The sequence below is a fragment of the Papio anubis genome, chromosome 5 (genome assembly GCF_008728515.1).
Source record: "Papio anubis isolate 15944 chromosome 5, Panubis1.0, whole genome shotgun sequence".
Classification (NCBI taxonomy): domain Eukaryota; kingdom Metazoa; phylum Chordata; class Mammalia; order Primates; family Cercopithecidae; genus Papio; species Papio anubis.
In genome coordinates this window covers 157,254,952-157,281,608 of record NC_044980.1, presented here as the reverse complement: position 1 = coordinate 157,281,608, position 26,657 = coordinate 157,254,952, and the positions used below count along the sequence as shown (strand labels likewise).

General features: G+C 35.3%; 1 pseudogene across 1 annotated transcript; it reads left to right on the top strand.

Annotated features, from left to right (window-relative positions):
• The first annotated feature begins 3,341 nt into the window (after positions 1-3,341).
• On the top strand, positions 3,342-3,838 carry LOC101009646 (annotated as a pseudogene). Its single transcript, XR_004183889.1, has one exon. The product of XR_004183889.1 is annotated as a 40S ribosomal protein S15 pseudogene (transcript).
• Positions 3,839-26,657: the final 22,819 nt, after the last annotated feature.

Here is a 26,657-nt window from a genome sequence, read left to right as displayed (position 1 = left end):
AATGAAGAACCTCTAAACCAGAGTTTGTGTTGGGACTGATATTGATGTTCTGCCAAACTTGTTTGAATCTTAACTAAAGTCAGAATTATTAGAAAATGTGTTATGGTTGACCTATTGCTCTTAATTCAGGGTTAACCAGACATTTCTGAACGTGTTCAATGAATATTTTCAGTTACATTAAATTTGGCAAGCCAAATTAAAACAATCCCTTAAAATTTTCTTATATTGCACTAGGGTTTTTCCCCTTAGTACTAGTGAAAATCGTAAGTTGATTTGGAAATGCATTTTTTAGGTGACTGAATTGAACATGGAGTCAGTAGAAGACTTGAGGATTGAAACTGCTGATTTCTTAGTTTGTCAATAACTTTTTTTAATATCATGAGTATTTCTTAGCTTTGGTCCTTATATTGCCTACCTTCTTCTAAAACGATAAAGGAAAAAATATTTTGTCTCATTTCTGAAGTCAAGAGGCAATCTTGCAGAAATAGTTAAGATACCCAAGCAATATAATTTTTAGTAAAAGGCACTTAGGATGGGGGAAACTATTTTTAATTTAGACTTAACGAGAATGGCTGAATGTATTTTATACTATGTACATGGTGACTCCAACCTTCTCTATCTTTCACAAATCCCCATAGAAGACAGACCACCCCACACCAACTACACAAACACACACATATAAATACATACATCCCTCTTGGTAGTTACAGTTGACAGATAAAACACAGGATACCCAGTTACATTTCAATTTCAGAAAAACAATGATTAAAATTTTTAGAATAAGTGTATTCCACATATAACTCTTTTTGTTGTTTTTCTAAAATGTAACTGATTTGAACTGAGTCTCCTGTATTTTAATTTGCCAAGTCTGGCAAACTTATCAGTAGGTGAACACGCTACCTCCGTGACAGATATATTTTGAAAAGTAAACATGTGCTATCTGCTTTCCATTGTTATCAACATCTTTACATCTGAGTATCAAACAACCAGCAGAGTATACAATATTGCTGAATTTTTTTTTTTTTTTTTTGAGACGGAGTCTCACTCTGTCTCCCAGGCTGCAGTGCAGTGGCGCGTTCTCGGCTCACTTCAAGCTCCGCCCCCCAGGTTCACGCCATTCTCCTGCCTCAGCCTTCTGAGTAGCTGGGACTACAGGCGCCCACCACTACGCCTGGCTAATTTTTTTTTTTGTATTTTTAGTAGAAACGGGGTTTCACCATGTCAGCCAGGATGGTCTTGATCTCCTGACCTCGTGATCTGCCCGCCTCGGCCTCCCAAAGTGCTGGGATTACAGGCGTGAGCCACCGTGCCTGGCCTGAATATTCTTTAGAGTCTATGGCACCAGACCCAAATCATTCTACAAATGATTTGTATATCTCTTGGCATGTGCCTTGGTTGAAACATAATACTTAACTGTATTTTTATTTCATTTTTATCCAAATTTTAACAGTTATCTATCTGCCTTCTTAGAGCAGTGATTGAAAATCTGAGGTAAGGGTCATCTGACCAAATTTTGGGTCTAGAGTATGCCTTTTCTTGATAATAATAAAGACATGCTTTACAACATTGAAATTAAGATTACTGAGGAGCAGAAATATGGTTATATGCAAGAAGCAATATCTTTTCACAAACTGTTTTTCTCTCTCTTCCACAAGATATGACACAGTATTTTATATATTAATAATATTAAGCATTTAATGTCAATCTTTTAACATCAAATGTTTGTTATTATTGAAGAGTTCTTAGCAAAACTTGAAAAAGTACATCATTTCTTCCAGTAAAAAAATAGAGAAGACAAAGAACATTTTTCCCTGTGAAGTGATCTTACAAGTGTGACAAATGATTTATCTAAAGTAAAAATTGTATTTATTATAATTCCAAAAAGAAAAGTTACATTTTAAATTGATTATAACAGTCAAAACTCAACAGATAAAGGCAGCTTGTAATAGTATTATACCAACTTCATATTCAATGAAATTTTGACTTTCTACTCAAACAATATTGTCACCATAAATTTTTCTACAGTAGTTTTATAAATATGTAATTTCAGAAAACCTGAATGTCAGTCCTTTACTTAAACCATTTTAAAATCACACATAAAGAGTCACACTTACAATACTCATCTACTGCTAATGTTACTCTTAGAAATGCTGAAAATTTCTCTGGATCTAAAAATACTTGGCTTTATAAGTAAAGAAGCATAGAGTAAAACCAATTTTAAGAACAACCACATTATGTATTATTTTGTGTGTCCATTAAGTTTTTTCTTGATAGATACTATTTTAGATATTTATGGCATACATGTGATATTTGGTCCCATGCACAGAGTGGACAATGATCCAGTCAAGGTATTTGGGGTGTCCATCACCTCGTGTATTTACCATTACTATGTTGAGTGTTGAGCCCAGGATGTATTTTGAGTGACCGATGATGTTTAATTATTTTCTATATGTTGTAATATCTTCGTACATCATTTGGTTTACCTTTTCTTCTCCTTTTTTTTTTTTTTTTTTTTTGAGACGGAGTCTTGCTCTGTTGCCCAGGCTGGAGTGCAGTGGTGCCATCTTGGCTCACTGCAACCTCCGCCTCCAGGTTCCAGCGATTTTCCTGCCTCAACCTCCCGAGTAGCTGGGATTACAGGCACCCACCACCACGCCCAGCTGATTTTGTATTTTTAGTAGAGATAGGGTTTCACCATGTTGCCCAGGCTGATCTCAAACTTCTGACCTCAGGTGATCCGCCTACCTTGGTCTCCCAAAGTGCTGGGATTACAGGCATGAGCCACTGTGCCCAGCCTCTCTCAGTTTTTTACCTTGTGCAGTGGGGAGCCCAGGTTCAGTCTATTCTTAAATCTAATACATAACTAAAACTTTGGAGAAAATACGTGAGGTGGGTTAATCCTGAAGTTTTTATGAAGAAACGCAACTCTCTGAAACAAAGTCAATCTTCCATGCTATTGGTACAAATGGATCTCTTATTTCCCTGTCTGGCCCTTGCATCTGCGCACCCTTCTTAGTCATTAAGCACAAGAGTTCTGGAAACAGATTTCTATCTTGGCCTGCCCCTTGCCAGTTACTTGACCTTGTGACAATTAACATTGTGCCTCAATTTCCTCATGTAAATGTGGGAAACAAAACCAATACTTAGCCTTTCTCACATAATTACGAGGTTTAGCTCACGTAATCCAGCGTTACTCAAAGTTGAGGATTCCTTGAAGGGAACAAAATTACTTACACTGTGTTTAATATATCAGCTAATTAAAAGCATATGCAGAACTAGGTTAAAATCTGTATGTGAAGGACTCTGGCACTTATGTAATCATTTTCAGAGTATCCGGCAAGATGGCAGAGGTAGAGCAGAAGAAGTGGACCTTCTGCAAGTTCACCTACCGCGGTGTGGACCTGGGCCAGCTGCTGGACATGTCCTGCGAGTAGCCGAGGCAGCTGTACAGTGCACGCCAGCCGCGGCGGCAGAACCCCGGCCTGCGGCGGAACGCTGAGGCGCAAGCAGCACTGGCTGCTGAGGCGCGTGTGCTAGGCCAAGAAGGAGGCTCCGCCCATGGAGAAGCCGGAAGTACTGAAAACGCACCTGCGGGACATGATCATCCCGCCCAAGATGGTGGGCAGCAGGATGGGCGTGTACAATGGGAAGACCTTCAACCAGGTGGCGATCAAGCCGGAGATGATCAGCCACTACCTGGGTGAGTTCTCCATCACCTACAAGCCCGTGAAGCATGGCTGGCCTGGCATCGGGGCTACCCACTCCTTCCACTTCACTCCCTTCAAGTAGTGGCTCCGCTAATAAAGGCACACATATCTCCCAAAAAAAAAAAAAAAAAGACATTTATAAAGTGACTACAAAGAAAACAACTATACCAATAGTATGCAGATCAATAATAATACTTTTTTTTTTTTTTTTTTTAACACAGAAGCTGTTGTTTTGTTGAAACCGAATCACCATTTAGAAAGTGATTGTCAAACTGAGTTCAGTTTGCTGGTGCAAACTTGAATACACCATGATGACTGTTTCCCCACTGCTCTGTTCTATTCAATCTACTATATAGTGTTTGTGTATTTGACTTTTCAGTAGCACTACCATGTTACTATGTTTTAAGTCCAATTCTGTTTTTTTTTATCACTATCCTAACATAAATATAAGTAGTAAGTCTCCCTGATCATAAACAAAAGCAAGCACAGATGATGAATTGATGAGTAAGACATTATTTCATGCCAGGAAGACAGTAAAATCATGCTATGATGCAACCTCTGCCCCCATTACAAAGCAACTGTAGATAAAACAGAAAAAGACAAAATGTGAAAGATAGAACTGGCTTTAAAAACTGGACAGACATTTTCATGAGCCATAAATATAAGTAGATGAGTAGGACTACATCCTCCGGCCTTCTGGGATTAAAAGCTCCAAAGCAGGCAGTAACAACAGGCCAGTTTCTCTGAGGCCATTGGAATTAAAAGTACTCCCATATACGGATGTATAGAGCCAGACCTACTGCATATTATAGCAAAGATTGGATGCCCAGAGCTCTTGCTGCTTATTAGAGGAGGCTTAACAAAACAAAAAAACTTCGCTCTCTCAGGCTACAGATTATATGAACTTGTGGAATTATGAAAACAGAAAGCCACACTTTCAAAGGTAAGAAATGAATCGAATTCCCGCCTTGCTTAGTGGCCATCTCTGTTACTTTCCCGTGAGCCAGAGTAGCAAACATTTACTCTAAAACCCGATTCTTGAATAAGCACCAGAGAGCAAGCTGGAGGCAAACCAACAAACTGATTAATTTTAAAACGGAAACGTAGGCCCGGCTCGGTGTCTCACACCTGTAATCCCAGCACTTTGGGAATCTGAGGCGGGCGGATGACCTGAGTGATCTGAGTGTGAGACCAGCCTGACCAACATGGAGAAACCCCATCTCTACTAAAAATACAAAATTAACTGTGCGTGGTGGCGCATGCCTGTAATCTCAGCTACTCGGGAGGCTGAGGCAGGAGAATTGCTTGAACCCGGGAGGCAAAGGCTGCAGTGAGGAGAAATCGTGCCATTGCACTCCAGCCTGGGCAACAAGAGAGAAATTTCATCAAAAAAAAAAAAAAAAAACAAAAACCGGAAACATAAAAACCACAAAGAATCTCCCACACACACAAAACAAACCTGACAACACAAGTTCCAAAACGGCTGAGGAAAGGTAAGAAAAATAAGGCCGGGCATGGTGGCTCACACCTGTAATCCCAGCAATTTGGGAGGCTGAAGTGGGCGGATCACTTGAGGTCAGGAGTTTGAGACCAACCTGGCCAACATGGTGAAAACCTGTCTCTATAAAAAATACAAAAATTAGCCGGGCGTGGTGGCATGTGCCTGTAGTCTCAGCTACTTGGGAGGCTGAGGCATAAGAATCACTTGAACTCAGGAAGCAGAGGTTGCAGTGAGTCGAGATCGCAGCACTACACTCCAGCTTGGGTGACAAAGCAAGACTCTGTCAGAAGAGAGGAGAGGAGAGGGGAGGGGAGGGGAGGGGAGGACTCCAGCTGTACAAAAAATTAAAAGATAAAATTAGCTGGATGTGATGGTTGTACCTGTAGTCCCAGCTACTTAGGAAGCTAAGGCAGGAGGATGGCTTGAGCTCAGGAAGTCCAGGCTGCAGTGAGCCCTGATTGCTACCACTGTGCGCCAGCCTGCATAAGAGGGAGGAAGGAAGAAAGGAAGGAAGGGAAGGAAGGAAGGAAAGAAGAAAGCTCTCAAAATCACCAACCAGAACCTGAATTCACCCAATATGAAATGTTCATCTGCATAAGATTGTAAAACTCATTAATAATTAACAGTTTACAATGCTCAACTGAAAAAATGACAATCACATCTGTTTTTTTTAATGAAACAGAGATCAAATACAAGTAAGAAGACAGGAGAGGAACCCAAAAACCCGTGGTTTTTGTTTGTTTTTTTTTTTTTTTTTGTGAGACGGAGTCTGGCTCTGTCACCCAGGCTGGAGTGCGATGGCTGGATCTCAGCTCACTGCAAGCTCTGCCTCCCGGGTTCACGCCATTCTCCTGCCTCAGCCTCCGGAGTAGCTGGGACTACAGGTGCCTGCCACTTCGCCTGGCTAGTTTTTTGTATTTTTTAGTAGAGACGGGGTTTCACCATGTTAGCCAGGATGGTCTCGATCTCCTGACCTCGTGATCCACCCGTCTCGGCCTCCCAAAGTGCTGGGATTACAGGTCCCATAAGAACTGTTAACAAAGAAATATGTAGTCACTACAATTACAAAAACAAAAACAAAAAACTTACCTCAGTAGACAGACCAAACTCACGACACAACTGCCACCATTGGGAACACTAACTGAATTTCAAAATGATATTGAGGAATCTACTCAGAACACACCACAGAAACACTAACATATAAATATTAAAAAATTAAAGATATATAAAGTATAAAATAGGGAGCTCCAGCATATGTTTGGTAAGTGTCTCAGAAAAATGAGCTGGAAGTCCTATTTGAAAAAATACCTGGTAATAAACTTTTCAGAATCAAGGTAGGACATGGAGATTCTGATTCAGAAGGCACTCCAAGTACTAAACAGGATAGATAAACATCTTCCCACCTAAACACATAATAGAGAAACTGTACACATGAATGTTAAACTGAAATTTTTAAAATTCAGAGACAAATCATATTAACTAGCAAAAAATAAGAATTAAACCAAAGGAAAATGTCCTTAGCAATTGAAATAAATGCAAGAAGTGCTTTCAAAACCTAGAGAGAAAATAACTGTCAGCTTAAAATATTATCTCTAGCTAAAATCATTCATACAAAGATTAAGAGTCCATCAAATAAATTCTTAGTAAAGGAATTATTAAAGCATCAATTTTAATTAAAAGAAAAATGCAACCAGAGGAAAAGCATTAAGTAGAAACATAATGGTGAATACAGATAATTTTAGAATAGCTGACAACTAATAATACTCAGTAGCTAACAACTTGTATATATGATTTTATGTATGTGTATGTGTACATGTCTGTGTATGTGGTCCTTAAGGAAAAATATAAACAATAAATTGTTGAGAAATGATTACAGAATAGTTTACACATACTGAAGTTATTATGTTCAAGAAAAGATAGCAGTATTATCTGGTCATCAAATTATTAAATCAAAATATATTGTTAAGCACGGATATTAAACTTTAAAGTTAACACTAAAATATAGAATCAGTCTTTTCTAAATCTGCAGAGAGAAAAAATATGTAAATGAGGGAATATGGAAACCTTTAATTCAAAAAAAGGCAGAAATAGAAAAAACACAGTCAAGAAAAAAATGGCACAAATAGAAAATGTGAAAGAAGGTTGTAGACATATACTCAAATATACCTATAAAGAAAATCAATGTAAACAAACTAAGCTCATGAATTAAAAGGCATAATTAGGCTGGATACATTTACAAACATGGGATGATACGTTTCTTCTAAAACATATGCCTAAAACAAAATAGCAGAAATTGGAATAAAGGCTTTGGAAGCTTTATATCAGCATGTTCATATAAGAGAATAGTATATAATGGTTAAACAGAATGGACTAGTGCCCCCACATGGCCCTTTGATTGGGAGGTGCTCCTTCAGATGATCCCAGCCCTACAGAGAACTGGGGTTGGAGTCCTACCATTGTCTGTTTTCACCTGTGTGACCTCATAGAAACTATTAACCTCTCTATGCTTCAGTTGTGCAAATTAGGGATAAAAATCACACCATGTGGATTAAATGATTTCATTTTTATCAAAGTGTTAGAAATTTGTTGACACATAGCTTTGTGTAAGGATTTATTAAATAAATACACTTAAGTTTTAAAAAATGTATTAGAATGAAATACAAAATTAGAAACAGATCTGGAGAATCACATAGCAAAAGGGAATTCGAACATTTCCAAGATATCAAGTCCTAATATTAGAAAATGCTAACATTTTCGTGGTAAAGCTTTAGCGAGGTGCCTGTATTCAGTAAGTGCTTGGCAAATGTCACCTCCAAATATAACAGCAGTCACAAAACTGTCACTCCAATTTCTTCTGCTTTTTCCTTTAACTTAGTTACCCCACATAATATTAAATACGCCTGAGAAAACTTCTGGTCTTTCATCAACTCCTTCTATTCCTCCCCTCAATAGTAGCCATCCTAATGAAAACAACATTTATGACACAAGATCCGGTTTCATTTTATGACAGGGCTAATCATTAGTCAATGTTTGCTTATGCTGAAGTGGAATCCATTTCTTTATTACTTCTATCCATTAATAATAGCTATGTTATCTGATCATGCTACATAGAAAACATCTCATTTTTCTTCCATGCTACAGTTTACAGTCATCTGAGGAAAAAAAAAAAATGCATGTTGTATTCTTTCTAGTGCTTTTCTTATTCTGTCATTATATAGAATATTTTCCCTCTCCCTATTGGTAGCTTCTTCTCCAGGTACACTTTTTAGCCAGGTACTTAACACTACATGCAATGTTTCAGAATGGAGCACTTCTTTACAGTTGTCTACACAGGCAGAGTGGACTGAACAATCTCTTTTCTTATTTAAATACTTCTATTCCATAGCTATTTGTGTTCCAGGGACTCTGTTAGGAATAGAAGATGAAAATGTGATCACAGAATAGACATGGCCCTGCCTCCATAGAGTTCAGTCTAATGGGAGAAGTCAAACAAGCCAGCCAACAACCACAAAGTAGTGTGATCAGGGATAGAATTGGCAAGTAGAGCGTAATGGGAAGACATAAGGGGGACAACTGATTTGATCACGGGGTCTTGAAGGTGAAATCTGAAGGCTCAACCCAAGGGAGTGGGGAGAATTATTTTCCACCTCCTAAGAGAACACGTTGCCTTTAAGAAACTGATTGCGGTTTAGTATGATTGGATCTCATGCTGCAAGCTAAATGCGGGGTAAAGGAGAACACCTTGTAAGTAACACAACCCCAATTATGTAGTGTCTATCAAGGTATTTTTGTGAACAACATAGCTCTATTAGTATGAAGTAATATCAGATAAATTTCATGGTGACCACATAACACTCTGGTACTGTTGATTTCAGGTTTATGTCCCACAGAAAGAACTCAATGTTCTTTTATATTTGCACTTCCACATATGTTAGTTGGGAATGTAGATGGAAAATTATCAATTCAAAATTCCTAGATTTGCTCCCATCATTTCCGTCATTCAGGGTATCTTTGGAGCCTGATTTGCGTGTGTGTGTGTGTGTGTGTGTGTGTGTGTGTGTGTATATATATATATATATATATATACACTCACTACCCTCACCTTTAAATTTCCCTTTATATCCACAAAAATATAGTAGATTTTGTTAGTTTCCTTTGATAAACTGATTTTCAGAAATGGTATATTTGCCCAGTAATCCATCTTGGTCCAGAAATATTTTTAAAGACCTTTATGTTGTCCTAAACATAACACAGCCTCCAGCTCCTTATCAACATTAGCCTTTGTGATTCAATGTTTTGGGAATCTAAAGCTGCCTTTCCAAAGACAACTTAATTTTATTCCTCTACTCCAGTGGGGCTCTTTTTTTTTTTTTTTTTTTTGAGACACAATCTCACTCTGTCGCTTAGGCTGGAGTGCAATGGTGCGATGTCAGCTCAATGCAACCTCCGCCTGCTTGGTTCAAGCAATTCTCCTGCCTCAGCCTCCCAAGTAGCTTGGATTAGCCTCCCAAGTAGGTGGGATTACCCACCACCATGCCTGGCTAATTTTGTGTATTTTTGGTAGAGATGGGTTTTCACCATGTTGGCCAGGCTGGTCTCGAACTCCTGACCTCAGGTAATCCACCCACCTCAGCCTCCCAAAGTGATGGGATTATAGGCATGAGCCTCCGCATCCACCCCAGTGGTGCTCATTTTTAAAAGCATATTCACTCTTTCTACTCAGTTCTACTTTATACATCCAAGAGAGAAAAATCATTCATCCTTTTATGGGAAGGCACACTAACCAATACATTTTAACATATGTTGAGTTAAATACCGTCTATATCCAGATACATATTTTAATTTCTTTAATTATTTTTTTCGCTGGAAGATGGCTCATTGTTCTGTTCCCTGTGATGAAGGCTTATCTGGATGAAGACTTGAGAGACAGAACATGAATTTGTGTTTGAATTTCAAAGGAAAAATCTGCTATGAAGAGTCTATGATTTTAGGGTTATTTCTATATGTGCTTTATAGAAGACCAAGTATTTTTCTTTATTCCCTGAAATTTACTGCCTTTTCACACTTAGTAGGATATTATCTTACCACTTAGTTTTTGAAAATATTGTAATCCTATGAAACTTTGTAATTTATAGTCTCTAGAAAAGAATAGTCTCACATATATGTACTCTATAACAACCTGTTATTTACTCATAAAAGACAGTATATTCATATTCTTACTTCAAGTAAACCATATATATGAAAACTATATATATATATATTTGAAAATGGTATATATATGAGAAGAAAGGTATAATAGCTTTGAATTTTCAAAAGCATTATCCATTAACCCCTTTACCAAGCTTCTCTCATTAATTTACATATAATTCAATTTTTAATTGAATACCTTTTAAGACCATACTTATGACAACACAAGATACATTAAAATAATTCAAAATATTATTAGATCTATGTTAATAAACTCATGGAGTCATGGAAATGAATGAATTGGGGAAAATTCTCTCATAAAACATAATTTTATATTTTAACGCAAATTCAAAGAAAAGAAGTTAATTGAATGTCAGAAAGTGACCAGTTTCTATCTTAACCTTGAAACTTGTGGGAACGTGGAATGCCAGATTTGTGTCATATATTATACAGCTCCTGACAGTGTTATGTGTCTTTACCACAACACCATCTGTGCTGCTGTACCTGAATAGGAACAGGGGCTAGAAATGGAGAAAAAATAATGAATTCTTGCAACATATTTTTTTTTCCCTGAGCACATGCAGCTGGTGATAGATGCTTTCCTTCAACCTGAAAAGCACTGCATAGGTCTCCAATGACATAGTGGTATCTTCAGCATCTTCCTGTGGACTATGCAAATTCTGTAAGTGTAAAAATTATAAATTCCAGTTTTGAAAATAAAAAATAAATTGATATCTAAAACACTGATTTCATATATTTGGAGTTTTATCTGTAATTTTGTAATAACTCTTACAGATGTATATAATAGATCATGGTTTATATGATGAAGAAAAATTTTGAAGTAGGATGGTAAACATTGGTTCCATTGGCTCCGGGGTTATCGAAGAATCATTTACATTTACATTAATACTCAGTGTGCCGCTTACCATTGTGTGTGGATTGAACCCTTGGCTTTTCTATTCTGTTTTTTTCTTTATAGTATGGACCATATAACACTTACTATCCCAGAGTTGTTCTAAACTTAGAGTTAACATATATATACAAAGAGCATAATATATTGTCAGGTTCAGAGTAGGCAATTGCTAATTATCTCAGCCATTCTAGAATTAACTTGTCATAATTTGCATCTTCAAAGAAGAATATCCTCTCATTCCTGTGTTAACTTCACCACATTTGCCATATGGCATGTGGTGTGGCCAATGACCTATCAAAGAGATGAGTGAATAGTTGACATTTTATCTTTAAGAACCACTTATTCATATTTATGGAAAGGAATTAATTCTATTTAACAAATTTTCCAATGTCACCTGCTTACTAAATTTCTGTCTTTATACCAAATATCACCAGAGAAAATCAAGAAATTAGGGATGTAGTCTTTAGTCCTAATATTCACAGGCTTTAGACAAAGATATAAATATGTCATGAGAGAGGAGATGAACATTCTCTCTCAAGGTAAATACGTAGGAAGGATGAAAGGAAGTTAGGTGAGTAGGCAGGTGAGTGAGAGGGAAGAAAGAAAAAAGGGAAAATACTTTCCATATTATATTATAAACAGGCAGTTTTTAGGTATAAGGCATGACATACATCTGTGTACAAGTTAAGAGATAGCTTAATAAACTTGCTTAACAGATCATTTTAAAACATCTTCAATCAAAAGCGTAGAACTTTTTACCCCACTGGTGATATATGTAAAAAAAAAATGTAATTCTTGATCAAATAATTTTAGTCAATAACAAACAAGTAAGGAGATAATTTTTGCACCAGCTGACGGTAACCTCTTATCAGTATCACTGGGAGCATCAGACTATGTCCGTCCACCACTGTCCACTTCTCATCGTTATCTGGAGGCTTATTGTGTCCGATCAAAGCTGACTTTTGTCTCCTTCCTCTCAAACTATCCCTTCATCCTTCTATTTTATCCATGAGCGCAAAATTAGGACACTCTAATTACTTATTTTCCTATTATAACCCCTCCTCTCCAATTCCCTTAGCTTCAGAAGCACTGATTTATATCTTCAGTCCGGTAACATTTTTACCTAGTAATCTGTCATTCTATGCCACAACTTATACTTCTCTGTTTCCTGAAACACAAACCTGTATCTCTCTTTTTTTTTAATGTAAGATAATAAGTGTCTGACATACATAGCACCAAGGCACATCTTCTTTTTAATAAAATCTGGAGAATTTGCAAAATTCTCATAAACGTAAATGGTGTTACAAATATGTCAAAGAGATGGATTTACCCAAGGTCAACAGATAATAATGAAATTAGAACCCCAGTCTAGTGTATACCACACCATGTACATGATGATAGAAGAAATAACAGTTATCAGTATGTTATCTGCCTACTATGTGCTTAGAAATGTAGGAGAAACTTTACATGCATTATTTCTATCATGGATAACAAGTATAAAACTTGTGGGCATTAATACAGTAATTTTATAGAAAAAGAAACAGATTCTGTTATAGAGAATTTCCCTGAGGTCATTCAGATAGTAAGTGGAAAAATCATCATTTGAACAATGCTTTGTGTGTTAAGAAACCTACTTTATAGAAACATTTAGGTAAAGATATATTACAAATATGCAAGGCTGGCTGGGCATGGTGGCTCACGCCTGTAATCTCAGCACTTTGGGAGGCCAAGATGGGTAAATAACCTGTGGTCAGAGGTTCAAGACCAGCCTGGCCAACATGGCGAAACCCTGTGTCTACTAAAAATACAAAAATTAGCCAGGGATGATGGTGCATGCCTGTAATCCCGGCTATGCAGGAGGCTGAGGCATGAGAATCACTTGAACCTGGGAGGCGGAGGTTGCAGTGAGTCGAGATGGTGCCACTGCACACCAGCCTGGGTGACAGAGGGAGACTCCATCTAAAAAAAAAAAATCTATATATATACACACACACACATATTATATATAAAATATACATATATGTATATTTACATATGTATATTTTATATGTATATAATGTATATGTATTATATATACATATAGATATATATACATATATGTGTATCATATATACACACAAGGCTATAATTGCTGATGTAATGATCTCATAAACAAGAGAATACCAACACACCAATAAATATAATTATGTTAATTTTTCTTAAAGAAAACCATAGAAGGCAGAAATTTCATGATAATTTTCACTTAAAATTTAAAAATTGTTATCTTTCAGTTTTTAAATAAAAGATTTTTTAGCATGATTATATATCAAAGCTTCTTTAGAAACATTACAATTAATTCTATTAAATTCATAATGGGATGTTGTTCCTACGATGTAGTTCTATGTTATGTACACATAGGTCATATGTAGCAAGAAGCACTTCAGAGTTTCTTTAAAAGCCAAGAATTCATCTGTTAATAAGGGATTTGATTGAGGCTATTACATACATATGTATACATACATATTTAAAGACTGAATGTAAATTTTTATGCTAGGTACTTATTATATATTAGCAAGAGAACACACTTACATGCAGTGATTTTCATAGGCAAACATTCTTGGACTAAGCAGATTTCAGTTTAGGTAAATCTTTGCCTCCCCTTGACTGTGAATCCCACCAGCTCTTGCTGGAAAACAGTATTAGACTGTTTAGGTATATGTACTTGATGTAATTTCTTTCCTTGTAAAAAGCAGTTATTGCACATCTGAAATTGCTACGTTTCCTCTCTAATATTACTGTCATTTTATGGCATGCTGTATAATTAAGTTTACTGCAACACAGAGGCATTTGATAGAGTTTCCATTTCCTCCCTATGGCTTATTTTTACTCAGTATGATAAATTAACAGGCTGAAAAATATAATTTTAAATTCCAGCTATTTTTAGTGAGTCTTTTTTTCCATTCCAGAATTTTATTATTGTTTAATAGTTGATGTTAAGGTATATAGAGCTTTCATGTTATGTTAACCTAGATATTGCAATGTAGTTATTCACTGTTCCTCATTTTTAAAGTTTAAAAAGTGAAGAAATATAAACAAATAATTTAGAAAAATTCCACCAGGAAGAGAAAACCATAAGAAAAAATATATAGAATGCCAGGTAAAAATCATAACCATTATAGATTTTGATAATATTAAACATGGAGAAACTATGTAATACCTTGCAAAGGATGTAGGGGAAAAAAAGGAAGCTATTCAGATTTAAAAATTAGAATAAAGGAGAATGAACTTGACGTAACATTATAGTATTTTAGGACCAAACCATGCCCTGTTTTACTTTTTGGCTTTACCTATATACTTTAATTTTATTGTTTGCTTTTTGTTTGGTTTTACTGTTCTTACCTGATTTGAAATTTGATTTTAGATAAAGTCTGTGTTCATCATAAGCTTATTCTCCTTCAGGTATCTTTTGCAATATGTTTTTCTCTCTTCTTTATTAATTAAAGAGGACCCATTAATACTTGAAGGGCTTGTGGTAGAATTGTGTGGTATGCTCTTTCATTAGATTCTGTGGGATTTGGGACATGATAATGTATTTAGATATCCTGTGCTTCTACTGCTTTATTGCAGCCTCCTCTAATAGCCTGAAGAGCCTGCCCACCAAATTCCAATGGACAAACTTAATCACTTCCTGATATGGATGACTAAACTATAAGTTAGTGACTTACCCAAGATTAAAGTCACAGTCAAGATTATAGTAGAATCTTGGAACTATCTTTCTTGACTTTATGTGCAAAAATTCTATTCCATTGCTGCTGCTTATAGTAATCCTCTCCATGTAACACCAGGAATATCTAAATATCTAGGAAGTTAACTGATTAATAATTTCTCTCATTTGAGAGAAAGAGAAACAATAGTACACCCAACACACATTTTCTCTCTCTCTTTCCAAATTGCTTTTTTCTGTGTGTCTAAATGCCTTAGTTTCCTACTTGAAATTTGAAGGGAGAATATGAGTGAGTATCCATTCAAGGTCTGAGAGAATGGCCCAAAGTTTCTAATGCAAAGCTTCTTTAAAGTCTCTTATTTTGTCTTTTTTTTCTTAAAAAAATGCAAAATTTGTATTTGACACCAAAAAAATAATGTTGATTATTTTATTTGAAAAACAGCATTTTCTTTCTGACGCGAAATAATGGATAGAGATAATAAGTGAACCATGACTTTGCCATCAAGAGAAGTAATGATAAATTTTTAAGAGCTGTGTAAATCCATGTGTCTCAATAACTTGTTTTAGAATCTTAACATCATAAAGCCATAAATGAGGCTTTTAAAAAAAAGAAATTGGGAAAAATATGTAAATTTATACCAATAAATTTAATCTAAATCCAATGAGTGAAATTAAGTCAATAAATGTATAAGAATATGTTACCAAAATTAACTTAGAGAAAATTTGGGTACATTTCAAACATGGTACGAGAGGTAGATATTATTAACGGTGAGAAATTAAAAAATTCATGTTATTAAGCTGGAACATTAAATTATAGAAAAACTCCATGTTCATTTAGAGAAATAAGTTCAAACACAATACATCTTGATATGGTCTGGCTCTGTGTCACCACCCAAGTCTAACCTTGAATTGTAATCCAAATTGTAATTCTCACATCTTGAGGGAGGGACTTAGTGGGAGGTGATTAGGTCATGGGGGATGTTTCCCCCCATGCTGTTCTTGTGATAATGAGAGTCTCATGAGATCTGATGGTTTTATAAAGGTCTGACATTTGCCCTGCTGGCACTTCTTTCTCCTGCCACCATGTGAAGAAGGACATGCTTTCTTCCCCTGCCACCGTGATTGTAAGTTTCCTGAGGCCTCCCCAGTCATGCAAAAATGTGAGCCAATTAAACCTCTTTCCTTTATAAATTACCCAGTCTCAGGTAGTTCTTTATAGCAGCATGAGAACAAACTAATACACATCCAAACACACAAGCACTCATAGGAAAATATAAACTAAATTCAAATGTCAGTAGGTTGTATAGCCCAAAATATTAAATTCACAAGGTACAAATTAGAGTTTATTCCAGAAATGAAGAGATGAGGCAATACTTGAAGCTATATTAATACAATTTACTCTGTGAAGACTTAAAATAAGAAGAAAAAAACCTTAAATCATCTCCCTAGATGCAGAAAAAGCAGATAAATATTCAAAATCTATTCTTTATTTTTTCACATTTATAAGATTAAAGAAATATTTCTTAACTTATTAAATGTCACCTATTGGAAATCTACAGCAAATATACAGAACTATCAAACTCTAAGGGCATTTCTTTTAAAATTATCATCAATACAAGGGCATTTCCTATATTCAAAATTACTTTATATAGTCTTTATAACATATTAAAATTTCAAGAATAATTAAAATTATAAATACTACAAAGAAAAAGTAGTAATTATTAGCTAACAACATTAATATCTACCTAAATGTGAGAGAATGAGATTAAAAGAAAATTCTACTAAATGTCAGAATATTTTCTAGGTAAAAATCAATGTAGGCAAGGTTATATGTAAAAGATTATTTATTATGTTATTCACTGTGCTAAGGACTGAACAAAATGCTCCATATGGAAACAAGTTAAATCATTTTATATAACATTGCATAGAATATATTTCAGATACAGAAAATAAGTCCATATGTACAAACACTTGTTCATCTATGTGTATCTACATATGTATGGGGAGGTGGCTAAAATGCATATGCTATATATTTTTTATATGCAGGGAGAGAGAGAGTATAACAGTATTTATTTAAAAATTAAAATCAGCAATTTAGCTGGGAAAACAAAAAGTAATTTAAAGAGATAACCAACAAAATATGGGTCAAGTTGACCCCTGAGAAGTACTGTTAGGGCATAGAGATTCTTTTTTTATTTATAGTTTATCCTCTTCTGGTATTTGTTGATTTTTTTTCTTTATTGAGTATATTTTACATCTTTAAGAAAATATATAATAAGCATGTCTTAGGTTCCTTGCCTTGTATATGTTCTCATGTTCTCTTTAAGTAAAATGAGTTTTATAGGCTGTAGTGCGCCATGTTGATCCTACTAATTTATTTTGTATGGCACTCAGCAAGGTACAACCCCAAAGTGAATTTCAAAGTTTCTTAGGCTTTTTGAATATGACTCTTCTTTTGTTGAAGCCCCTACGTAGAAACTAGGCTGGTGGAACTTAGGGCTAAGGTACAAAGAGTGAGCATTTTTCTACTGACTGCCAGAGGTCAAGTGTTGTTACTATTTATTCCCTTCTGAAGAATAACTCATTTTTACCTACTGAGTAGCCTTTGTTAGCACAATCTACAATCTGTTTTTCCTTCTCACAATTCTCATTTATGTCAAAGCTGCCTCTGCACCCATCTTGTTGTCCTGTCTCTGGCTTGACTTACATATTTTGAGGCAGTCTTCACCCATTTCCTATTTTCATGTTCTAGATGAATAAGACCCCATTATCCTGAACTGCTTCCCCATCTTAGTTTCGCTGTAATCCTAATGAACTCAATCTTGTAATTCCTGAGTTCCCATGCTTAGCCTCATGTTCCATTCAACTTAATCCAATCAGGCCATGGGAAAGCCTTGCTAGGTAACACCCTGGACCCCAAGACAGGGTTTGGCCCACAGGTCTCTCTCTCTCTCTCTTGCCCCCACCTGCTGTTTAAACATGCAATTCTGGGGAACCCCCACTTCCTATTGGCCCTGTGAGGCATACTGTCCTCTTCTCTTTGAGATCTGTGAATAATAAACTTCATTTTATCAGCAATCTGGTGTGAGTGTCCCTCACTATACCATATCTGACTACACCCAACCAAACTTATATACCTCACTTAAACAGTTACATCACTTTTAACTTTTCTATTTCAAAGTAATATTTAAGGCCAGGCACCACAGCTTTGTAATCCCTGAACTTTGGGAGGCTGAGGCGGGCAGATCACTTGAGGTCAGGAGTTCAAGACCAGCCTGGCCAACATGGCGAAACTCTGTCTCTACTAAAAATACAAAAAAATTAGCTGGATGTGGTGATGCATGCCTGTAGTCACTGCAACTCGGGAGGCTGAGGCAGGAGTATTGCTTGAACCCAGGAGGTAGAGGTTGCAGTGAGCCAAGATTGAGCCACTGCACCCCAGCCTGGGCGACAGAGGGAGACTCAATCTCACAAACAAAACAAAACAAAACCCAAGTCATATTTAAGTTCCTTCTTAATACTTCTCATTCATTAAACATATGATATCTATTAATTCCTCTCATAATTTATGCATTACATTATTTTTTCTGTCTATATTCTTCCTTTTCTTTTTTTCTATTTGTAATTCTATGTTCAAGGCATATCGCAAGTAAAACCATGCTGTCTGAAGACTTCTAAATTCTTCTCACCCTAGCAAAAATGACACTCTATTTTCTGACCAGTCTTGGTAATTTGTTTAAACTGGTGAAGCACTTAAAATATTAGATTATAGCCAGGCATGGTGGCTCACGCCTGTAATCCCACCACTTTGGGAGGCCAAGGCAGGCAGATCACCTGAGGTTGGGAGTTCAAGACCAGCCTGACCAACATGGAGAAACCCCATCTCTACTAAAAAAAAAAAAATCATAATAATACAAATTAGCTGGGCATGGTGGTACATGCCTATAATCACAGCTACTCAGGAGGCTGAGGCAGAAGAATCACTTGAACCCAGGAAGCGGAGGTTGCCGTGAGCCGACATTGCACCTTTGCACTCCAGCCTGGGCAACAAGAACGAAACTCCATCCCCTCCCCCCCCCAAAAAAAGATTACATTTCATTAAATACATATCTGCCTCTTTCTCAAAGGGTGAACTTAATTTTACTCTTGACTCCTCTTGGTCCCTAGTCAGTGCCTCACTCATAGGAGGAGCTAACCTGCAATTTTGCAATATATAATGTATCAATGCTTACACATATAATTCATGGTATATATACTTACATTTCCTGCTAATGTCAAATATCGATATAAGAAAATAAATTTATCACCTACTCAAGAATTATTATCTACAGTTCAATGCAGGTCAAATGATCACATTTACTAGTGTCACATAATTGGTAACACTATAATGAACTTCAACAGCATTGCATTTAGTATGATGCTAATATGAACCCTCATTCTTCATTAAAATAAATCTCAGTTATCTAGCCTTTCACCTACACATTTCTCACTTTTCTCCTAATCTTTTTTATATTGTTATAGTAGCCAAATTGTCACTAATGCACTTAACTGAAACAGGGGGGACTTACTTTCCTAACAAGACAGCCATTGCTTTCATAAAGGTATACTTTTTAAAATAAAACAAGAAAAAGTAACCATTCTCTTCTCATTTTTATGAATACACTGTTGTCTCATTAGATATGTACTATCATATTTCTTTAAATAATTTAGGGACTAACAAGAGAACATCTGTGTAACAAAACACTACCACGTGAAATTTAAATTCTTATAAATGAGTTAAAGGAACATATTAACTACCATCAATATCATGGGATTAGTCAATTATGAAAATAATCATCCTCATTTAACAAAGTCAAATGGAGATATTCCAAGGATGTTGTCCAAGGTCACTGGGAATCACAAGTGAAATTTATAGTCTGCTTTCTAGAATCAATTTTGTTGCTAATTGATGAATTTAGCTGGATAATACAGTAATGACCTGGTTTTAGATTTAACTTTCTAAATATGTGGAAATAAATTCTTACATGTATTTTTAAATACTTCTCAAATACTTCATTATTGTTGATCTGCAGTATTCTCCCCAACATGTAAGTTACTTGAGTTTAGAGAACATATTTGCCATATTTATTGCTGAAACTTCAGCCCCAGCATTAATGCCTGGGATGCAGTAGGTGCTTAATAAATATCTTTTAATAATCAAATCGATCTTGAAGCCTAAAGCAGGATTAAGCAGCTACTTCTGTATCACTGATTATTCATTTTTTAAACTCACTGAAAAACACGTATTGAACATGTGCAAAGGGAAGTGCTTGTTACTATGGATTGAAATGTATTCTTTACCCCTGGGAGTTTACGACATGGTCGGTGAACTAATGCATAAATATAATGAGTTATACATACATTATGAAAAGTAAAAATAAGTACTGAGGGCATAAAAAAGAATAGTAAACAAAGAAATCAAGGTTGGTTATGGAAGACCCGGTAAATGGGTGTGTCAGTGGTGATAAAAGGAAAGAATTGTGCAGATAAGAATTCCAAAGAAGCAAAATCAACATGACATATTTCCAGACGGAATGTACAAGGTATGGGGGAGAAGAGGAACACACAAAGATAATTATGGTTTTAAGAAAAAAGGTTGAGTGAAAAAAGAAATGCATAAGAAGAAGTTGTTTTGAATACACATAAAAAATAATGGATTTGAGGTATTGTGTTAGGCCTATTTTCTAGGATCCTGTTTCAGTTAAGTGCATTAATAACTATTTGTCATCGGCTATATAATAATAAAAAAGATCAAATTAGATTTTAGGCTTTACTTTTTAATGTTACACAAAAGTAGAAAAGAAATAACTAATCAATTCAGGACCTGTTATCGTTTTGATGGACTTCAAGACACAAAACAAAGATATTTGGAAAATTGCTCATTTGAAATGTTTTTACTGAATTTGCTAAGAATGCAATAAGAAATTGGACAAAGGCTCTTGGTCAATTACTTTGGACTAGTCTGTTTCTAAGATACACAAAATAAAATGCCAATATAGAGGCTTTTTCTTTTTTATTTCAACAAAGAGACACGTTCCTGCCTGTGTAATACTATTTGAAATCTTACTTTAAGACAATTTTATATTCTCTGCAAAGCTCCTATTGTTCAAGTTATATTCAAAATTGTCTCTGTCCTTTATTATATATTTTTAGACAAATATAAAAAAGAAAGCAATATATTCATAAAGCACTGTGTGAATTCACAGTAAATATAATTGGGTGACTATCGAACTAGTTTTTAATCTTGTGGGTTTTTCCTTACATGTGAAACTATTGGTAAGACCATCTCCCACTGTTAATTATGCCTCTCTTGATGATTAAAGGTGGTTGAGTGGACATGGGCATCATAATCAAGCCTGGAAGAAAAATGCTATTTTACTTCTTTGCTAGTGACTTGCTCAGTGAGCTATGAAGACTTGTTGAACTCTTACCATGTCCCTTAAGGCTGGTGCTAGAGATAATGATGTTATGCATGCATATTGTTGACATTTGCTTTCAAATTACTCTACGATTTTTAAGAAAAAAACTCTACTAGAAAACTAGGAAATCAAAGATAATTTCATTTTTGAAAATATGTAAGATATAATTTTTAGAATATAGTTTATGCCATAAAACATGGAAATTATGGAATGTGCATGTCTTGACTTCACTAAAACAAATAACTAGAAAAATAGAGTAGGCTAAGAGGCTTTGGCTTATTTTCTTTCCAGCAGACTTTTTCAATGTATACTGCCTGTTACATTTCTCTATTGTATGGTCATTAAAACATAAATTTTCCATATAAATTAAAAGAAAAAGTACGAATTTAATTTAACGTATAGGTTTATGATTTTAGTTTGTCCTCCTGTAATTTAGACAACATCCTCCACACTGTCATCTCAGTGGATGACTTGAAAAGATGATTTCAATAAAATCCCCTTGCAATGTGTTAGTCATCCATGCATTTCATTTTTGAGCACCTGTGGCCTTGTCAGTCACTGGCATATGGAGACAATGGTCATTTGATAATGGGGACCTGTGATCTGGATCTTTCTAATCAGAAAAAATTTTACCAAGTTGAGAACACATTGCAAGTAGATGGCATCATTTCTCTGGAGACAGAGAAGGGGAAAAAGAAAACCCAGCCTGTTGAGAAACATCAATTGAGTTGTATTGCCTCATAGTTTGTAAGATGTAATTTAGTAGAAGACAAATTAGCAAAGGTAAAATTGCTCATATCTTAACCAGTGTTTCAAAAAATATATACTTTTTTTTGAAAAATATAGGAATATATATAGGAATGCTTACTTATATGACAGTTCTCTTTCACAAGAGAAATACTATTTATTTGTTTTCTGGGGCACAAATGTTTTAAAATGTCTGACCCTTTGAAAACAACTTTTAAAAGTTTCTAATGTCTATCTTTTGGTGTTTGTAAACAATAGCTTGGGAAAATTAAGAGAAATAATTGAAACTTTAAAATGTTAAAATGTTGATTATTGCAAATTAACTCAATAAAGAAACTCATAAATTCATTTTTGGGTTGCTGCCATGGCTGAATGGTCTATTTTTGTGTTTTTATTAATACTGTTGACTAGCTACAACAGGTGACATTTATATCCCCTTAGGCTGTCCATTAGCCAAATGAAGGGCCATCTGGAAAGGGATTCTGTTCTTTGAAAAATGTGACAGGGCTGATGGCTTTTTAACTGCTAGTCATCTATGATTGCTGGTAAACACCGGAAATTACTGTTGATCCCTCAGAATTAAGAAGTTAGTCAAGTACTTAGAGATGAAGCAAGAGAACACCTTTCAACCAGATGTCCACACCAACTGAGGTTTTAAAAAAAAGAAAAATACAAAACCCACCTTATGTTTTCTATTATAAAAGGCATACATCAACAGTAGTGAAAAAGTAAGACAGTTATTCTTGGTAAATGTAATTTGATGGATACAAACAGTTTTGTGGGATATACCTTGAAAAATTTAAACTTGAATAGGTACCTGCTACTAAGGAGGAAAAAGGTGTATTCATTATGATACAATTTGTTGGCAATTTCCCTGAAGTGTTGTTTTATAATTTTGGCGCTCAGATGAACAGAAGGAGATGGTTTTGATGTCTCTCTCAACAGCAGTTCACTAAGAATCTTTTCATAATCACAATTTAAAGGGTCTCTAATAGCACCACGTTGGAAGGACCTTAGTGGCCATTTCCACTGAGTGCCTTCGTTATTCAGATGAAGATTCTGTATCTGAGAGGTTTGGGTAACTTCACATTTATAGTTATTTAGTGGCCACAATGAAGATTTCTCTTAAAGGAGGACACTAAAGAGATTTCTAAAGGAGAAGGCTAGTTTCTACAGTGGTTCAGTCTACAATCTACGATTCTCCCATTGGTTCCTGAATCAGAGGCCAGAAGAATTAAGGTGCATGTGTGTGTGTGTGTTTGGAGTTACTCAGAGGGTTAAATGAATTCATAGAGATTCTAACATTCTGTGTAGGTTAAACGAAGTAAGTAATGAATCTTAAGCATAATGTATCTTTTTCTTATCTTAAATTACAAATACAACTTCATTCAAACATATTACTTCATAGTTGTTCTATCATAATGCACTTTCATAATAAAAGTAAGGCTACTATTGTGTTGAAGTACAAGAATTATTTTTCCTTAAAGAACATTTATACTAAATCTAAGAAGCACTTAATGGTCTTTTTTCTCGAAAAATCAGTCCTATCCCGTCGTTGCACCAAGAATTTGACACTTACTTAAAATTGTGTACTTTTATTACATCTATATTAGTCCTGTTCCTAATTCAGAAAGAAAAAGAAAGTAAAAAGAGAAAACAGGTAAAATTTTCTGCAGAGTGTGGCAGTGAGAAGGATGGTTAGTAAAACTAGAATTGCACAGCTAGCATTAGTGGTGTTTGAACATTTACAATGCACGTTCAACTTCAGTTCCTCTATGGTGGTTCAGACTAGTCTCTTCTAATAGCAGATTGGAAACCATCTCTCTTCCTAAATCCTTTCAAAGGATTCTCTTGGAGGGATCAGGACAAAAGTCTTTAGAGCATCCTCTGGAGCCCTGTGCAATCTACTCATTTTTCTATGTCATATCTCACTATATTTTCCCTTTTCTCTATACTATGAACTCTTTCAGGGACCCCTGATACATCTTGTTCATATATGAAGTTCCTCGGCCTGGAATTTTTTTTTTTTTCTTTTTTTCTTTACCCAGTAAATTCAATCAAACTGTGGCAAAACAGCTTTGTTCTCATGGAAATATTTTCTAATCTTCCTAAGTGCATCAAAATATCCCTAATACAAACTCTCATGAAATCATGTGGCTGTTCTTAACAGTCCTTATCACAGCCATGATTTTACAGTTATCTATAAAATGATTTGATTATGATTTTTGTTCTTTTTCAACTAAAATCTAAGCTCCCTGAACACAGAGACCATGCTGATTTCTGTCCATTAGTGTTAACGCAGAGCTAGATGAATGGATGATCTAATTTTATCCTCAAACCTACCTTCATGTAGCTACTCTATATTCTTATTTTATAAACTAGGAAAGAGACTTATAACGTATGGATTGTACATGGTCACAAAATAGATGCCCACTGACCTTGAACTTGTATTTAAATCAATTTATGCCAGGACATTTATTTCTTCACACACACCCTGTAGATGTACCCAATCACTTAACTTATCCTGCTATTTCAAACAAAGATCTCATTGTGTTAAGTTCATTATTTACATTTCCTGTGCTCCTTTCTAGTAAGTGTTAAATAATTAGAAGACATCATTTAAGGTTTTAAAAATTAAAGCATTTCACTCTTACCCACAGAAGATAATGGTAAAGATTATTTTGATCATTGTTTCCTTGTTCCTATTTGTATAATCATTGCAAAGTATTATTCAAACAGAACAGAAGTTACTGCCAGCATCTGGATATAGGTTTATAGGTTTCTGAATAATTTATTTAAAATTTAACTTTAAACACTCACTTCAGCGACTGTCAGTTTAAAAAGTAATTACCTGTAATTTTGCCATGTTTTTGCAGCATGAAAAACGTTTTTCCTACCGTCCTAACTTTTGTTTTATGTCTACCTCTGGATGGATAGACTAGACAAGACTAGACACATTATGCCAGTGTGCTCTGAAAGCAGTCTTATTGATGTTGAAGCTTTTTAAGGAGTTCAAAAAAATGAAAGTAATGGGCTTTGTCATGCCACCAGAAACAAAGTGGTTTTAGTTCTTAAAGAACTGCTTAGAACAACATGGCAAGCAGTACAATCAAATTATTTTGTCTGCTTGTCTAACATGAAGGCAACGCTATCAACTGACATCCTGCAGCTCTGAGATAAGACTCTAGAGAAAGGCCTGGGAAAACCGTGTTTATCTTACAGGAGACAATGATTAGGTAATTTGGACATTTCATATTTAATAAAAACTATTTAAATCAGAAACCATCAGACCTGCACTGATGGGACTTACATTTATATTGTACCCTCTGTCTGCCTCCAAAAAGTGATTGAATCCTTTTCATTTTTAAGAAGTACTCTTTAAAATGAAGGAAGCGTGTTAAATGCTTGGAATTATTTTTAAATTAAACCATACAGCTGACATGAATAAAAGGGGACCTCCTAAAGTGCTCCGTAATGATAGGGAGAGCAACCAGCCAGCACAACACTTGACTTGTTTTTCCATAGTAGGTTTGATCTGCACTGCAATGAAAATATTGAAAATGATTTCTGGGCCTCACTGATACCACAAATCATAACTTGCATAAAGCCATAGGCGTAATCAAAGATCCATTTGCGCGGTGATTCATATGTGCATGTGCCCATACAGGAAATGCTCACTGCTTTATAATCAGGTCCGCAAACAGTTTTCATTCATCTCCTATTTTATTAAAGCTGTGGAAAGGACGAAAAGATGGGATCAAATGTAAAAAAGACTGAGGTTAGAAAGCAAGGCAAGCTCACTTTTTAAAGTCAAAAATTTACTTGCTATATATACTCAATTTTCAAGTGAACTGTATGTCATAAAGTAATCATAGAAATGACTTTTTTTCCCCCCAGCAAAAGGCTTTTTGAATTTTCAAACCAAAATGTAAAATCTGCAACTTTGAACTCTTATGCTGAATAAATCATAATAATTAAGATCTCATTCTTCAAGAAATCACATTATATAGGTAAATAGAAGTCAAGCAAAACTGTTTTTACTTTTACTAACGAGATAGATTTACTGCACCTCTGATTTAGTTATACATTGGGATGGTGTGTGTGTGTGAGTATGTAAATATCTGAACTCCAAGACATGTATAAGAATAAAACAGAATCAGTTTCTCTGGGTAGGAAACACATTTGCCCAATATCATCTCAGCTTTATAGCTTTATGCAAAACAGTACTTCAAGTAGCTTTATGCAAAAGACTACTGCAAGTTTATTAACGATTTTAGCTTCATTTTAGGAGTGTCCCACAAGAATTCTCTGGCATAACATTCTAACTAAATGTATGAGAGCAATTACTGCTGGCCCTTAGGCAGGAAAACACACTCACACAAAATGAGGCTTTATCCTTTGACATAATTATGTGTTGGTCCAGATTTTGTTTGTTTTAGAG